General features: G+C 39.3%; 1 protein-coding gene across 2 annotated transcripts in view; it reads right to left on the bottom strand.

Annotated features, from left to right (window-relative positions):
- Nucleotides 1–12,279, bottom strand: part of ctnna2 (catenin (cadherin-associated protein), alpha 2) — a 349,228-nt gene that overhangs the window by 308,778 nt on the left and 28,171 nt on the right. The window lies entirely within an intron of this gene.

The raw sequence follows: 12,279 nt of genomic DNA, 5'->3' as shown, positions 1-12,279 counted from the left end.
CACAAATACTTCCAAGTCTGAGGAGCTACTTCCATAAGATTAAGGGAATGCAGCGTTACAGATATAAATGGATAACAAAATCAAGAATGTATGCATCTGAACAGATTCAGCATGACTTTGATTCAGCACAAAGGAACATAATATCTTTGCAACAATCTTGGTAAGCTCTGCTTACGTCTTGTTACATCATTCATTTCTGAGGAGCTTTTTGCAGTAGGAATGCAGATAACAAAAAACTCCAAGGACCTTTCCGTTCTGTGGAGGACTCTGCGGGGAGTAGGTTACCTTAAGGAAACCCCTACGACTGATCAAAAATCCCTAAGTGGAATTGCAACATCATTTTACCATAAAATTCAGATGTACATTATCAAGGCATCAGTACATTTCTGAGCCATAACTGGTACAAGCCTTTTTCCAATTAAAAATCTGTTAGTCATCCTCATCAGTATGACTCAGTATAATAATGTCACGTTGGCTTTTGACAGGCTGCCACAGTGGCTTGCTGAGCATGTGTGTGCTTGTGAAAACAACACTGTGACCAGAGGAGCAGTTCCTTCTGAGGCAGTCTTTTCTACTGTGGTGCACTTTTTTTTTTCTTTTTTTTACAGCGGAGCAGCAGAGAGACAGCCGGCACCCAGCATCTGCGCGTAGCTGCTGCTCAGAACCCTGGGGCAAGCCATATGCTGACATCGCAAAGTGTCAGAAGATACAGCCCGAAGACAGATGAAAGTGTGTTTCACAAGATCCACTGCTGACCCCAGGGCACTGGCAGAGGTAATGAGAAGACAGAAGCTAACAGGGGCCACTCTGCATAATGACACAGCCGTCATCTTTATCATACTACATTGTAAACTATTACTTGCTATCATCACCTTTTTAAAGGCATGGCTTAAATTACTTTGTAGGCACTCTGCGTATGGGAAGGTGGCTGTTTCTCACTGAGTGAGGGAGTAAGAGACAGAAATGGATGGAGCGATGCCAATCTAACTGTTGACTAAGCCCAAATCACTGGATCACAGGTTGGTACATCAATGCACAATTCTGCTTCAATGGTCAACAACAAGTTGTCACAGACAGCCAATGTACTCCAAGCGTCGCTTGACTGTAATTTTATTTCAATCAGCCTGCAAAGCTGTTGTGATGAAGGTTGGTAGACTGAATGTCTCTCTTTACAAGAAAGGCACAAAGACAGAGGGGAAAAAAACTGTTTTGAAAACTCAGATCACAACACAAAAAATTATTTAAAAAAAACTAACTTTTTTTGACACTATAATAATAAAAGGCTATACATTTATAACTCGTAAATTCGGCGGCTGCCCTTGCTGAGGTTGCCAAGAAAAAAACATTTATCCTCGACTTGGTAGGTTTTTATGCCAGATGTGCTTTCTGCCACAACTGGGATTCAACTGGCCCCAGACTCAAGGTCAAGACTTAAATAGATATGTTACCATGGGAGCCTTTCAAATACTTTAAATTATAGCCTTTGATCGTTTTGAATACTCCATACAAAAGGCATTTATTTGAGATAGCAGTCTCTGAAGGTAGTCTTATTTTACACAATAAAATCTGAAAATTTAATTTGACCAAATTTGAAGAAACTGAAAGTGGGAGAAAAAATTATAGAATCTGCTTTACTGTATTTTCATTAATATATTGCATTTATGCTGAAATACTTGTAATGAAATATTTGAGGAATTCTATGTGAAGACATATTGCATGTGTTTTTAGAAAGGCATTTACAATTAAAATATAAATCCACACCAGTCAGACAGTCATTGGAAAGCAACTGTTATTTGCATTCATGCTGAAAGAAAGAAAGAAAGAAAAGAAAGAAAGAAAAGAAAGAAAAAAAGGAAGGAAGAAAAGAAAGAAAGAAAAAAGAAAGAACTGATGGCAAAGTGACTGACTTTTCAAATCTGAATGTATTCACCACCTTTAAGCATGTCGTACTTGACTGCTTCTGTTCACTACCATGTAAGGTATAAACGCAGACAAAACTGCAAAAAAGATTCTCCTGAGAGCAGGTGGGAAAGTCAGCTGGAAAAAAAACTGAAGTCAGAAAAACACACGAGGCATGAAAACCAGCTGAGCAAGCATTAAAACAGGGTCAAATGCATCACATTAAAGGAGCTCCATGTTTAAGGTCACTGCCTCATCACTGCAAACTTGGTTTAACCATCCGCATCAAAGATTGAAGTCTTTCACGCCATAAAGTATTACACTAGATTTGAACATTTTGCATTACTATGGAAAACCAACAGACAGCAATCAAGAAAAAAAAAACAGTGCCAAGCTATCCTTAAACTACACTTAGGCCCTGTTTATCCAGCTGTCCTTTTCATTAACCCGTTTCCCCCCCTCATGCTTAAATTAAGGATTGCTTCCTGTAACATGGCTCAAGTCCGATGAGCAGCATGCCAAGAAGCAAGGGTTCCAGACTGGCTTTGAACATCACTGCCATTCACCGGGTTCAAAGCCTCTTAGAAATACTGCCATCCAAATTCAAACAAGGGATAGAAAAGAGTACAAAGAGTTGAGGACTTCTCTTTAAATCCAGTAAAATTTCTCCTTACTCTCGATAAGAAAAAAAAAATGAAGGCTTTTAAAATCAAAGCTGGAGATATTCTGGATCCATTTCGTCAGTGCACTCAAGGCTCAGACAATACTCAATAAACTGTGTGAAAATGGCTTATCTACAATCTAACGGAGGAGTATTTTAAAAAGAAATAAAACTGAATGCTCTCAAATAGCACACAAAGTTGTTTCTATAATGACTCAAAAGTCATCAAGTAATTTGTATTTTCATAAAAAAAAGTGAAAATGTCCCTGATGTTGCCAACAAGCTGTCATCATATTTTGAATATGATACCTCCTCTCCCAACTTCAAATGACCCAACTTTGAGAGTGACTGCTCTGTGGTTTCATTGAAAACTCTGAGGAGAAGTATAGCACCCCTTCTTGCGCCTGAAAATTGTCTGTTTGAGGTCCAGGCTTCCTCCTTTTCCGCTAGCTTAATGGATTATGACAGTGATGCAGCATGAAGCTTTAATCCCCTCGCCGCCGTCGTCTCCCCTCCCTTTATGTTAAGCCCCTTGACGAGCGCGTGTGTGGATGTATGCGTGTGTGTGTGTGTGTGTGTGTGTGTCAGGTGCCAACCAAAACTCGCAGCCAAGTGTTGGGCTTGGATAACATAGAAAAACAAAAGGGAGTTAAAGCATCCACTGCTGACAGCCAACTCTGCCCTCAAGGATACAAGTCTTTCATCTTAATAACTAAAGTCACCAAAAGAAATCAAGAGATGTCCACAAGTATTTTTTTCTGTTTACCTGGAACACGAATCAATATTTCACGTGAAAATTGACCAAAAGCAACACAAAGTCGCTCAAACATGTTGTGCTGTCCCCCAATTCCCTGTGGCTGATATCCTTATTCCACATTCCTATCTCGCTTCAAAGCACGACTCGTTCCAGAAGGTCTTCCTCATGGAGGTGCAGTGGCAATCTAGCTGAATCCATTACGCAGCTTACAGTGCATGTTCAGCCTGTAGAAATAAATGAGTCATTACTTCTTTTATCTGGTCAGACATGTGACACACATATCTAATGCATAAGACACCCCCGTGAGATCGATCAATCATTCATTGAGAGCAGCAAGTTGAACTAAAAAAAAAAATAAAAATTGTATCTCACCAAGAAAGCATCGGGATTCAGGGGCCCCTAAAGACTGAAGCCATGGCCAGGCAATGGTGTAAAAGTTATTTCTGGTCAGCACAAAAAGACAGACAGTGTAGAAGAAAGAGAAAAGACTCTTTCCTGAATCACAGAGACAGAATGTCATGTCAATGATCGAACATCGCTACGATGGAAATCCCATCCAAGAGGCAGAATTAGGGCGGAGAGATCATGGAGTAAATCTACGTTGTTATGCATAAGTGGCACTCATGTTGTGTTTTAAGCCTGTAAGAGACTTCCTGCACTGAGGTCACAAGAAAAAGCCAGTCTGATTGATAGAAAAGGGCCCACACAGGAGATCGGAATAGATTTGGCAGCACAAATCAAAGAAACGATGAAGCTTTGCTCCAGATAAAACAAACAGTGGAACATAAACTGCTTAAACCAAGGTAAGGCTACGGTCAAGAGTTCCACAATCAAGTACAGAAATGGGGATTGATATTTATTAAAAAATCATGACAAATAGATTATGTTCGAACACGTCTACAAATGCTCTTTCATGTTTAAAGACCATCAAAGCTCCATCAATCAATTATACTACACGTACACACTCATTTCAGAGTGAAAAAGCTTTGAACACAAACCAGCCTATCCCAGCTGACATGGAGCAAGCTGCACCCGGGAAAGGTCAGAAGACAATTACAACAAAGGCCCAGGAGAACTTGCAATTTCAACACACAACATGGCACTCTGCCCACAGTCCATCCACTTATCCATGTTCTGTACTGCCTCAATCAAAATGTCTGAGGATTATGAAAAGAGGTTCATGTAAACTCTATAGATTAAAATCCCACTGGCTTCGGACCAGGACGTTTCTTGCAACAAGTGTCGCTGTTACCCAACCGTGCTGCCCAATTCAAAATATAGTAATATAGTGGGGTGGGGGGGATTACGGTGTGAGGTTGCTTTTCGGGAGTTGGGCTCAGCCCCTTGGTTCCAGTGAAAAGAACTCTGAAAGCTTCAGCATACCAAAACATTTGGGACAATTTCAATCTTCCAACTTTGTGGGAACAGATTGGAGATGGCCCCCTTCCTGTTCTAACATCATTGCACAACTCAATAATGACAAGTACCCAAAGTACCCAAAAGTACCCAAAGAACAGAGTCCTGGCCTCAACTCAACAGAACACATTTGGGATGAATTACAGCAGAATTAGAATTACAGCCTCCTCATCCCACATCAGTGTTTGATCTCACAAATGCCCATCTGTAAGAATGGTAAAAAAAAGAAAAAAGAAAAAACATAAACACACGCCTAAACCTTGAGGAAAGCCTCCATAGAAGAGTTGAAGTGGTTATAGCTGCAAAGGGTGGAATGACATTATATTAAATGCTATTGTACAAGAATGGGAAGTCACTCAATGTCGTGTGTGTGTGTGAAGGCAGGCAAGTGAATACGTTTGGCATTATAGCACAGATCCATTGTGAGAGAGCAAAACAGGAAAAACTGGTCAAATGAGCCGAAAAAAAAAAAAAAGGTTTTTCTCTGATCTAACAGTGTTTGACAGGTGAAACGTAAGCCTTTCCGTCTTCTGAGCTTCTGTAACACCTCTCAACCCGAGAAATTGTGTCGAAGAGTTTTTACCTTGTTAGTTGCTCCTGCTGAGAAACAATTACCAAAGCCTCACGAGATGACATTAGACTTACAACTTCTGAGACCGGCACACTAATAATAACGTAGGAATCCAAATCTGCTGTCTTCACATTAAAAAATACTCCAAGACACACTGCATACTAAGACTTACTGTCAGCACACCACGAGTCACTGACACTAAGTCAATAGTCGGCTTCACAGCTCACAAAATCTGCTGTCAACATGTCAAGATATTATTAGGTATTATGTGGTTAAGGAAGTTATAACGTCAGCATATACGCCAGATCAAAATGTTAAAACAAGCCAATACATTGGAAAATATATAAATAATATGACACACTGAGATAGCATGAGCTCATTTGTGTGATTAAATCATTAGCATTTTTATATTTGGTCAAATTGAGTAAATACATACAAAGTGAGTCAGCACAATGAAGTAATGGTTGGGAAAGATGTAAAGAGAAAAGTTGGAAAGAATGACGTCATTTTCTACCTAATACAACAAAGTCATACAAGTCTTTATCATTCAGGAAGTTAACGGTTAGATTACTTTAACTTTGAAAATGCATTCACCCAATTATTCTTAGTGGGCTGGTGGCCTTCACACGTCTGAAGCTAAAAATGGGAGAGTTTGCTGCATGGAGGCAGTGTCACGTGTTAATGAAGAAAGAAATCAAGACTCACTGAGTGGTAGAAAGATAAAAATTCACATTTCCACATCAGCGCACAGCAAGAATTTTCTTGGGTGTAAACATGCTGTCTGAAAGGGTCTCTTTGTGTGGCATTTGCATGTTCACCTTGTGGCTTGTGGGTTTTATTGGACAACTGTCTCTGTTAATTGGTGCTTGTCAATTTCCTACAGGTATGAATATGTCTATCAAACATAAAGTTTGCAAACAAGCCAACTTCTTGTACCTGATTTTCTTTTCCCCCGCACACTTCTGCTTCTCAAGGCTGCGTTCCTATAACTCTTTCAAAAAATATTGCTCTTGCCCGCAGTATAGAAATGTTGACTATATCAGAGGCAAGGTGCCTTCATATGCAGTGATAAAGTAAGGCCCTCAGTGTTATTAGCTATGGACCTGCCCAGTACCCAAGCTGGGGTGAGAGAAGGCTGGCCGTGATAAATGAGGCTGCTATCTCAAGCTATGTCAGCGTGAGCCTGTTTGTCTATCCTCCTGAGGCAACCTTTTATTCCATCCAAACACACTGAATCATCCAAATTGACAACAAAAACAATCACAGTGTCTGGTTCATATCCCAAAATGTTTCACACTTCCAATACAATTGCAGTGAAGATGGACAACCATAGTTAAGCTGGTATGTTCATTCCTACCGGAGTGCAGAGAATGGATTTCACAACAATATCTTCTTTTTCAGTGGCGCTGTGCAGGAATGAATAATGACGAATAATTATTTACTGTAATATCCATCAATTCTCTAAACGGGGCTGTCAGATGAAGGGAGGAAATGAAGTTACAGTTTATTTTGTGAAGTGTAGTTTGAAGGGAAACTGAATAAAACTCTCCAGCTGAAATCTTTAAAGTCTTGACAATTGCTGTAGTCTATGAAATCAGAACACTGAAAAGATTCAAAACAATCATTTCTGTCAGCAAGCCTCGAAGAGTCTGCATGTTGTATCTTTAGGCTAAGTAAATAGGCGTTGCGCAACAAAAATACGCACACTATCAAATGATGCCTTGTGAAACACATTAATAGTCAAAAACGGGAACATTCATTCCAGGAAAAATAAACGAATATGTCAAGGACAAGATACATCATTTTGAGGAGGGAAAAAAAGTGTAAGAGCCGACTCGATTTCTGCGCAGACAAGCATTGAAAAGGAACTGAAATTAATCACCATGAGTTAAAAGAAGCTCATCAGCCTTTTGTCCTCGCTCAATTAGGCAATTATCCACCTGTCATGTTGATGACCAATCATGAGAGCAAACACAGGATGAGGCTGACAGACACAATTAATGACAAGAATTTGTCTCAAAACAAAACCGGACCGTTTGAACCTCGACTGAAAAAAAAAAATCTATCTTACCTTAATTCAAAAATTTGATTCCAATGTCATTCAAAACTCAAAAGTGAATGGCAGTTGAAAAATGAACGCTCAATGGTTTCCTCCCAAACGGTGTCAAACATGGGGCCAGACATTCCCACTCAGGTTTATGGGATCACTTCTCATACAAAAGGTAACATTGGAAAAAGTCCGATCAAAGTAGCATTAGAACATTAGAAAAAATATCAGGTCTTTTAGCAGATTTGGAAAAGCTATTTTGATATATATCAATTCTGTTATGAATAACCGGTACAATTACACTTTGGTTCAACCGATGCAAAACAAATAGGACTGAAATTAAAGCTCATTTATCTAGATTAAATTTGAATAATAAAAAGCAGCTGATTTGTACCATTTATTTTGTTGTTCGGTGGGTCATTTATTTGTGGGTAGAGAAGTAATTATGGAGGGCATCCAAGTGGAATGAGTTTGTTGTTTACAGAGAGGTCTATGTGAGCATCACACCTATCATTTTGGAGCCTCTCGAGATATGAAATTGTACAGACTGTTTAGTTTTTGAACCAGTGAGTGTTGTAAAAGAACTCGTGGGATTAATTGAAAACAGGAGAATGACATCAACAGACTAGTGAGTAATGTGAATTATTATGGACATGCATCAAAACTAAGCAACAGGCTCCCACTGACCAAGTGACACATTTAAATAAAATTCTACAACAGAAACTAAAGGCATCAATGGGAGTAGAATGAGCACAAAATGAGGCGTTTAGAATGAATAATGCAAGAGATATATCATAAGAAAATAGATAAGTCTCATAAATGACTAGAATATGCAGAAAAGTAGGTGAATGAATTATCATGTACGCTGTCATGTACTGTTTTAATTGATATGACACAGGATGCATGCCGGTGCAGTTCCAATTGAAAAACTCTACTCATTAGACATTGATATTCATGTCAGAACCTTGAAAAGACTGTGTCCCCAAACAAACTGCCATGGTGATGTAGCGCTATCTGCATTAGTCAGTGTCACTGCAAACAAGTAAACAAGCAAAATCAGAGAAACTGGCCATGAGCCAAATAAACTCAATGTAAAACAAACATGAGTCACGGATGCTATTTCAACAAGAGGATTGAAAATCAACGTGCACTTCAACACTGCTGACATACTTCTGCCGACAAATCTCCTTGTTTGCTCCCTCGATATAGTTGTCCAGTGTGATTTCAAATCCATTTGATGTTCACCCATTGTACATCAGTATATTATTAGTGAGCTACAGGGAGTTCAATTTAGACTTGAGGCACAATTATTCTTTCATTCGCAGGTTCTCTTTCCGAACACCATTATTGGGAACTAGAAGGACAGCCTTGGAATTACTTGGAGTGTCGTTTATGTCTTTTTCCCCCAAAAAACAATGAGCATCTCACTCCATGCGAGTCTGCCTCGTACTTTTGTTGTTTTGTGCGGTTAATTCTCTCAAGGCTCTTCGTGTAATACCAAGGATTATGCTTCAATGAGAGAAAGACAAATCTTATGAAACATTCATGTATTACTCTTATTTGAGAAGATTCCCACAGTGACCTTGTACTGCTGGTTAAATGATTTTTTCCTGGAAAAGTATTCTATTATGTCGTTGAAGATTCTATACTCGACTGTAAATAACTTCCCTGATATAACCCTCAATGTTCTTTGCAGTCAAATACAGGGATTTTGAATGAGCGCATTCAAGGGCATTGGTTAGGAGTTCAGATTCATCCCAATGCTGCAGTAATCCCTTGCTTCTGAGAACAAACGGAAAATGTTGACAACAGAAGATAAACAGGCTTTGCTTTAACAGGTAAAGTTGGCAAAAAGTCGACAATCGATACAGAAACGTTCCCCGGGGGGAGTGAAAGTAAACAGACTGGATACTGAGTCCCAGTTTGCAAGTAAATCCTAACCGTCCTAAATCTAATATCCACCCAAGCCAGTGAATCAGGCATTACCTGCAATGAGACAGCTTTATTAAGCCATCCTGGAGAAAAGATGTTCCTCTGGAATGAATAGATACAGACCCACCAGGGAGTCTGTGTTAATTTATGAGCATGGAAGATTTTGCAAGTGTCAGTGTACTGCTACCCTCCTACCTTGTAAACTATTGTATCAAAATATGTTAAGAAGAACCTGGTTATTTCTGCTGAAGAAAGTCAAGTTGCTGTACTTTTATTTATTGCTGCAAGTCAGTTCCCAGGTAGATCCGGAGAAGAATCATTTCTTACTTAGTTACAATAACAGTATGATAGCTTAGCTGGAAAAAAAAAAAACATTTAACTCATGAAACACTGTGAAGATTTTTGAGGAATGTGACAAAAGTGTATTATTGCAAAGCTTTCTTGACCTACTGAATCCACAGTAACTCACATTCAAAGCAATAGATGACCACATCATCCTAAGGCGCACTGCACAGAGAAAGGATTTATCTTTAGATATTGCTTTTATACAAATGGCACAACCTTGAAACATTAAACCAGAGATAAAGCTTATCCCAGCCAACAAGCACTAGACCTGATGTGTTCATCCATACAGCATCACTGTACAGGGGTTACAATTCAATATTTCAGACGATATCGTGATACAGTGTTTGGGGCAATATATCACTTTTTTTTTTTAAATATTTTTGGAAACGTCAAAGAACAACATGGGTTAGTCAAACCTGTTTGTATTCCACTTTCACCCTCAAACATATACCATCAATATCAAACAACTACTATTAGTACACCTTTAATAAAAGAAACCAAGTCTCATGTAAAAAAAAAAAAAAAAAAAAAAGACAAGGAAAAAAAAAACAATAATAGTGTTTCTCCTTTAACCATTTAGGCGGCAGAGCTGTAATCTATCCTCAGCCATTTCTTGCAGAACATGAGTCAGAATAGAGCCAAACTAAGCCTCAATTCTAGACCAGGTTAAAATACGCACAATCACCAAAACACTAACTGTGCTTCATGACGACGCTAATGTTTCCTTGATCCTAATTAATTTAACTTTTGTGCTTATTGGAAAGATAATGAGGACTACTTTTCATGTGCTGCACTAATCCCCACTGTGTTGTGTTTACTTGATTATGAAACACTTAGTGACTGTCTGTAACAGTGCTGCACCAAATAACCAAGGCATATCAGTAATTACCTACATACCTAATGAACACTCCGCTGGTCTCAGCTCCAGCCATCCTCAAGGTGGACAAAATGGGATAGAAGACAAATGAATGGACTTATAGGCATTCCGGAGACACCTTCTGAATACCACAATGAACGGTCTCCGTAATGCCTTCAGCTCACGGCTGTCGATATGGAGGCATAAAGCTTAAATGTAGGCCATGAAAGTGGAGTAGAGTGATCTTCAGACTGAACGTAGTAGTAGACTATATGGACCAGAAGGAATGAAAATGCCTTCTTCGAAATTTGAACTTCATGAAAAAACAAAAACAACATATAAAATGAATGGAGTTTAGCCATCATTAAATTTATAATCTGATGCTGTACTTTTCCACCTGTGACGTTTAAAATGAGTTTCTGTGAGTCTTATACGGTGATGGTCTGGGCAGGTTGTGCTCACTTTCTGTCATGCATGGACAGCAAAGAGCTACAGCTTGACAAAACATAACACCCTTCAGCTAAATCCCAGCAAACGATGTAAGATATAATGCCAATTAAAGACATGCTGCTCTACCAAACCAAAGTAAAGAGATCAGAGAAATGATTATGGCAATCACAACACTGCATGGACTGCAATAAGTTAAAAGAATGGGGTTTTGATTAAAAACATAAAGCCTAATGCAGCCAGCCAAAGATCAGACATCCGGGGGAGGCTGCTTGTATACAAAGTGATCACATCATGGCCATCTGTGGGGAAGAGTCATATCTGGCCCCGATGGGAAGAGTGACATCATGCTCAACAGATAAAATCCATACCGTATCCTTTTACTGAAGAAAGCAGATTTTACTTCGATTCTCAAAGACAAAAATAAATAATCTGAAAGTGCTTCTATGCCGGATGATTCAGTTAAGATGGTGATGGTTCCACTTAAATTCTTGCAAGGAAAATCCAAAGCAGTATAAATGTAGTTTGAAAGAGAGGGCACACACCACTGCAAACATCACACTTATGACATCAAGCAGACAATGATTCCAGTCCAGGATTGGAGGGCTTTTCTGAGTGAGGCTTGCATGTTCTCCCTGTGCCAGATGCTCTGGAGATAAATATGTGTTTTAAGCTAGTGGGTGATTCTAAAGTGTGGATGAATGTCAGTGGTTGTCCCATAATGGATCGGTGACCCGTCCAATATGTGACCTCCCTTCCCGCATAGTCAGCCGGGACTGTCCTTCAGCCCTCCCGGTGTTTTGGAAGATGGTTAAATGAATAAGTGAATATTATTTGTAACATGTCCATTTCATCAAAATTACATTAATACATCAATTTCTCATGGATGTAGCCTCAACCAAGGAAAGAAGTGAGGTGGTGCCCAGCCTCCATTATGCATTTTGATCCTTAACCACAACTGTGTTCACCTGCCACCTCCAAAGCAACTGAAGTCAATCGTTTTCAGCCCTTGCTCCAAGCCTGGAGAAAAATCACTCATAAAACCATAATTTGTCGAAGCTATAAGCGGATTCTCTTTAATTTAAAAGAAATTCATTTGCCTTTATCCCAGGCAACAAATATGGCTTTAATCAATGCCAAGATTTCCAAGGATAAAATTTAATAAACAAAACAAGACTCTGAAATAGTATCTGCAAGATCTACGGAATATGGAGCTCAAGCCATAAACACTGTCACAATGAGCCAATGTGGCAAAAGTCCTGTTCAGCCATCTGCTCTGCTTAGAAGGCAAACAAAGCCAGTGGACATGAGCCAAACTCTTTGGCTGAAACCCAAGACAGTTTTACAC

Source organism: Lipophrys pholis, assembly GCF_963383615.2.
Source record: "Lipophrys pholis genome assembly, chromosome: 5".
In the NCBI taxonomy this organism is placed as follows: domain Eukaryota; kingdom Metazoa; phylum Chordata; class Actinopteri; order Blenniiformes; family Blenniidae; genus Lipophrys; species Lipophrys pholis.
Note: the sequence above shows the minus strand (reverse complement) of the source record. Positions and strands in the feature narration are given on the sequence as shown.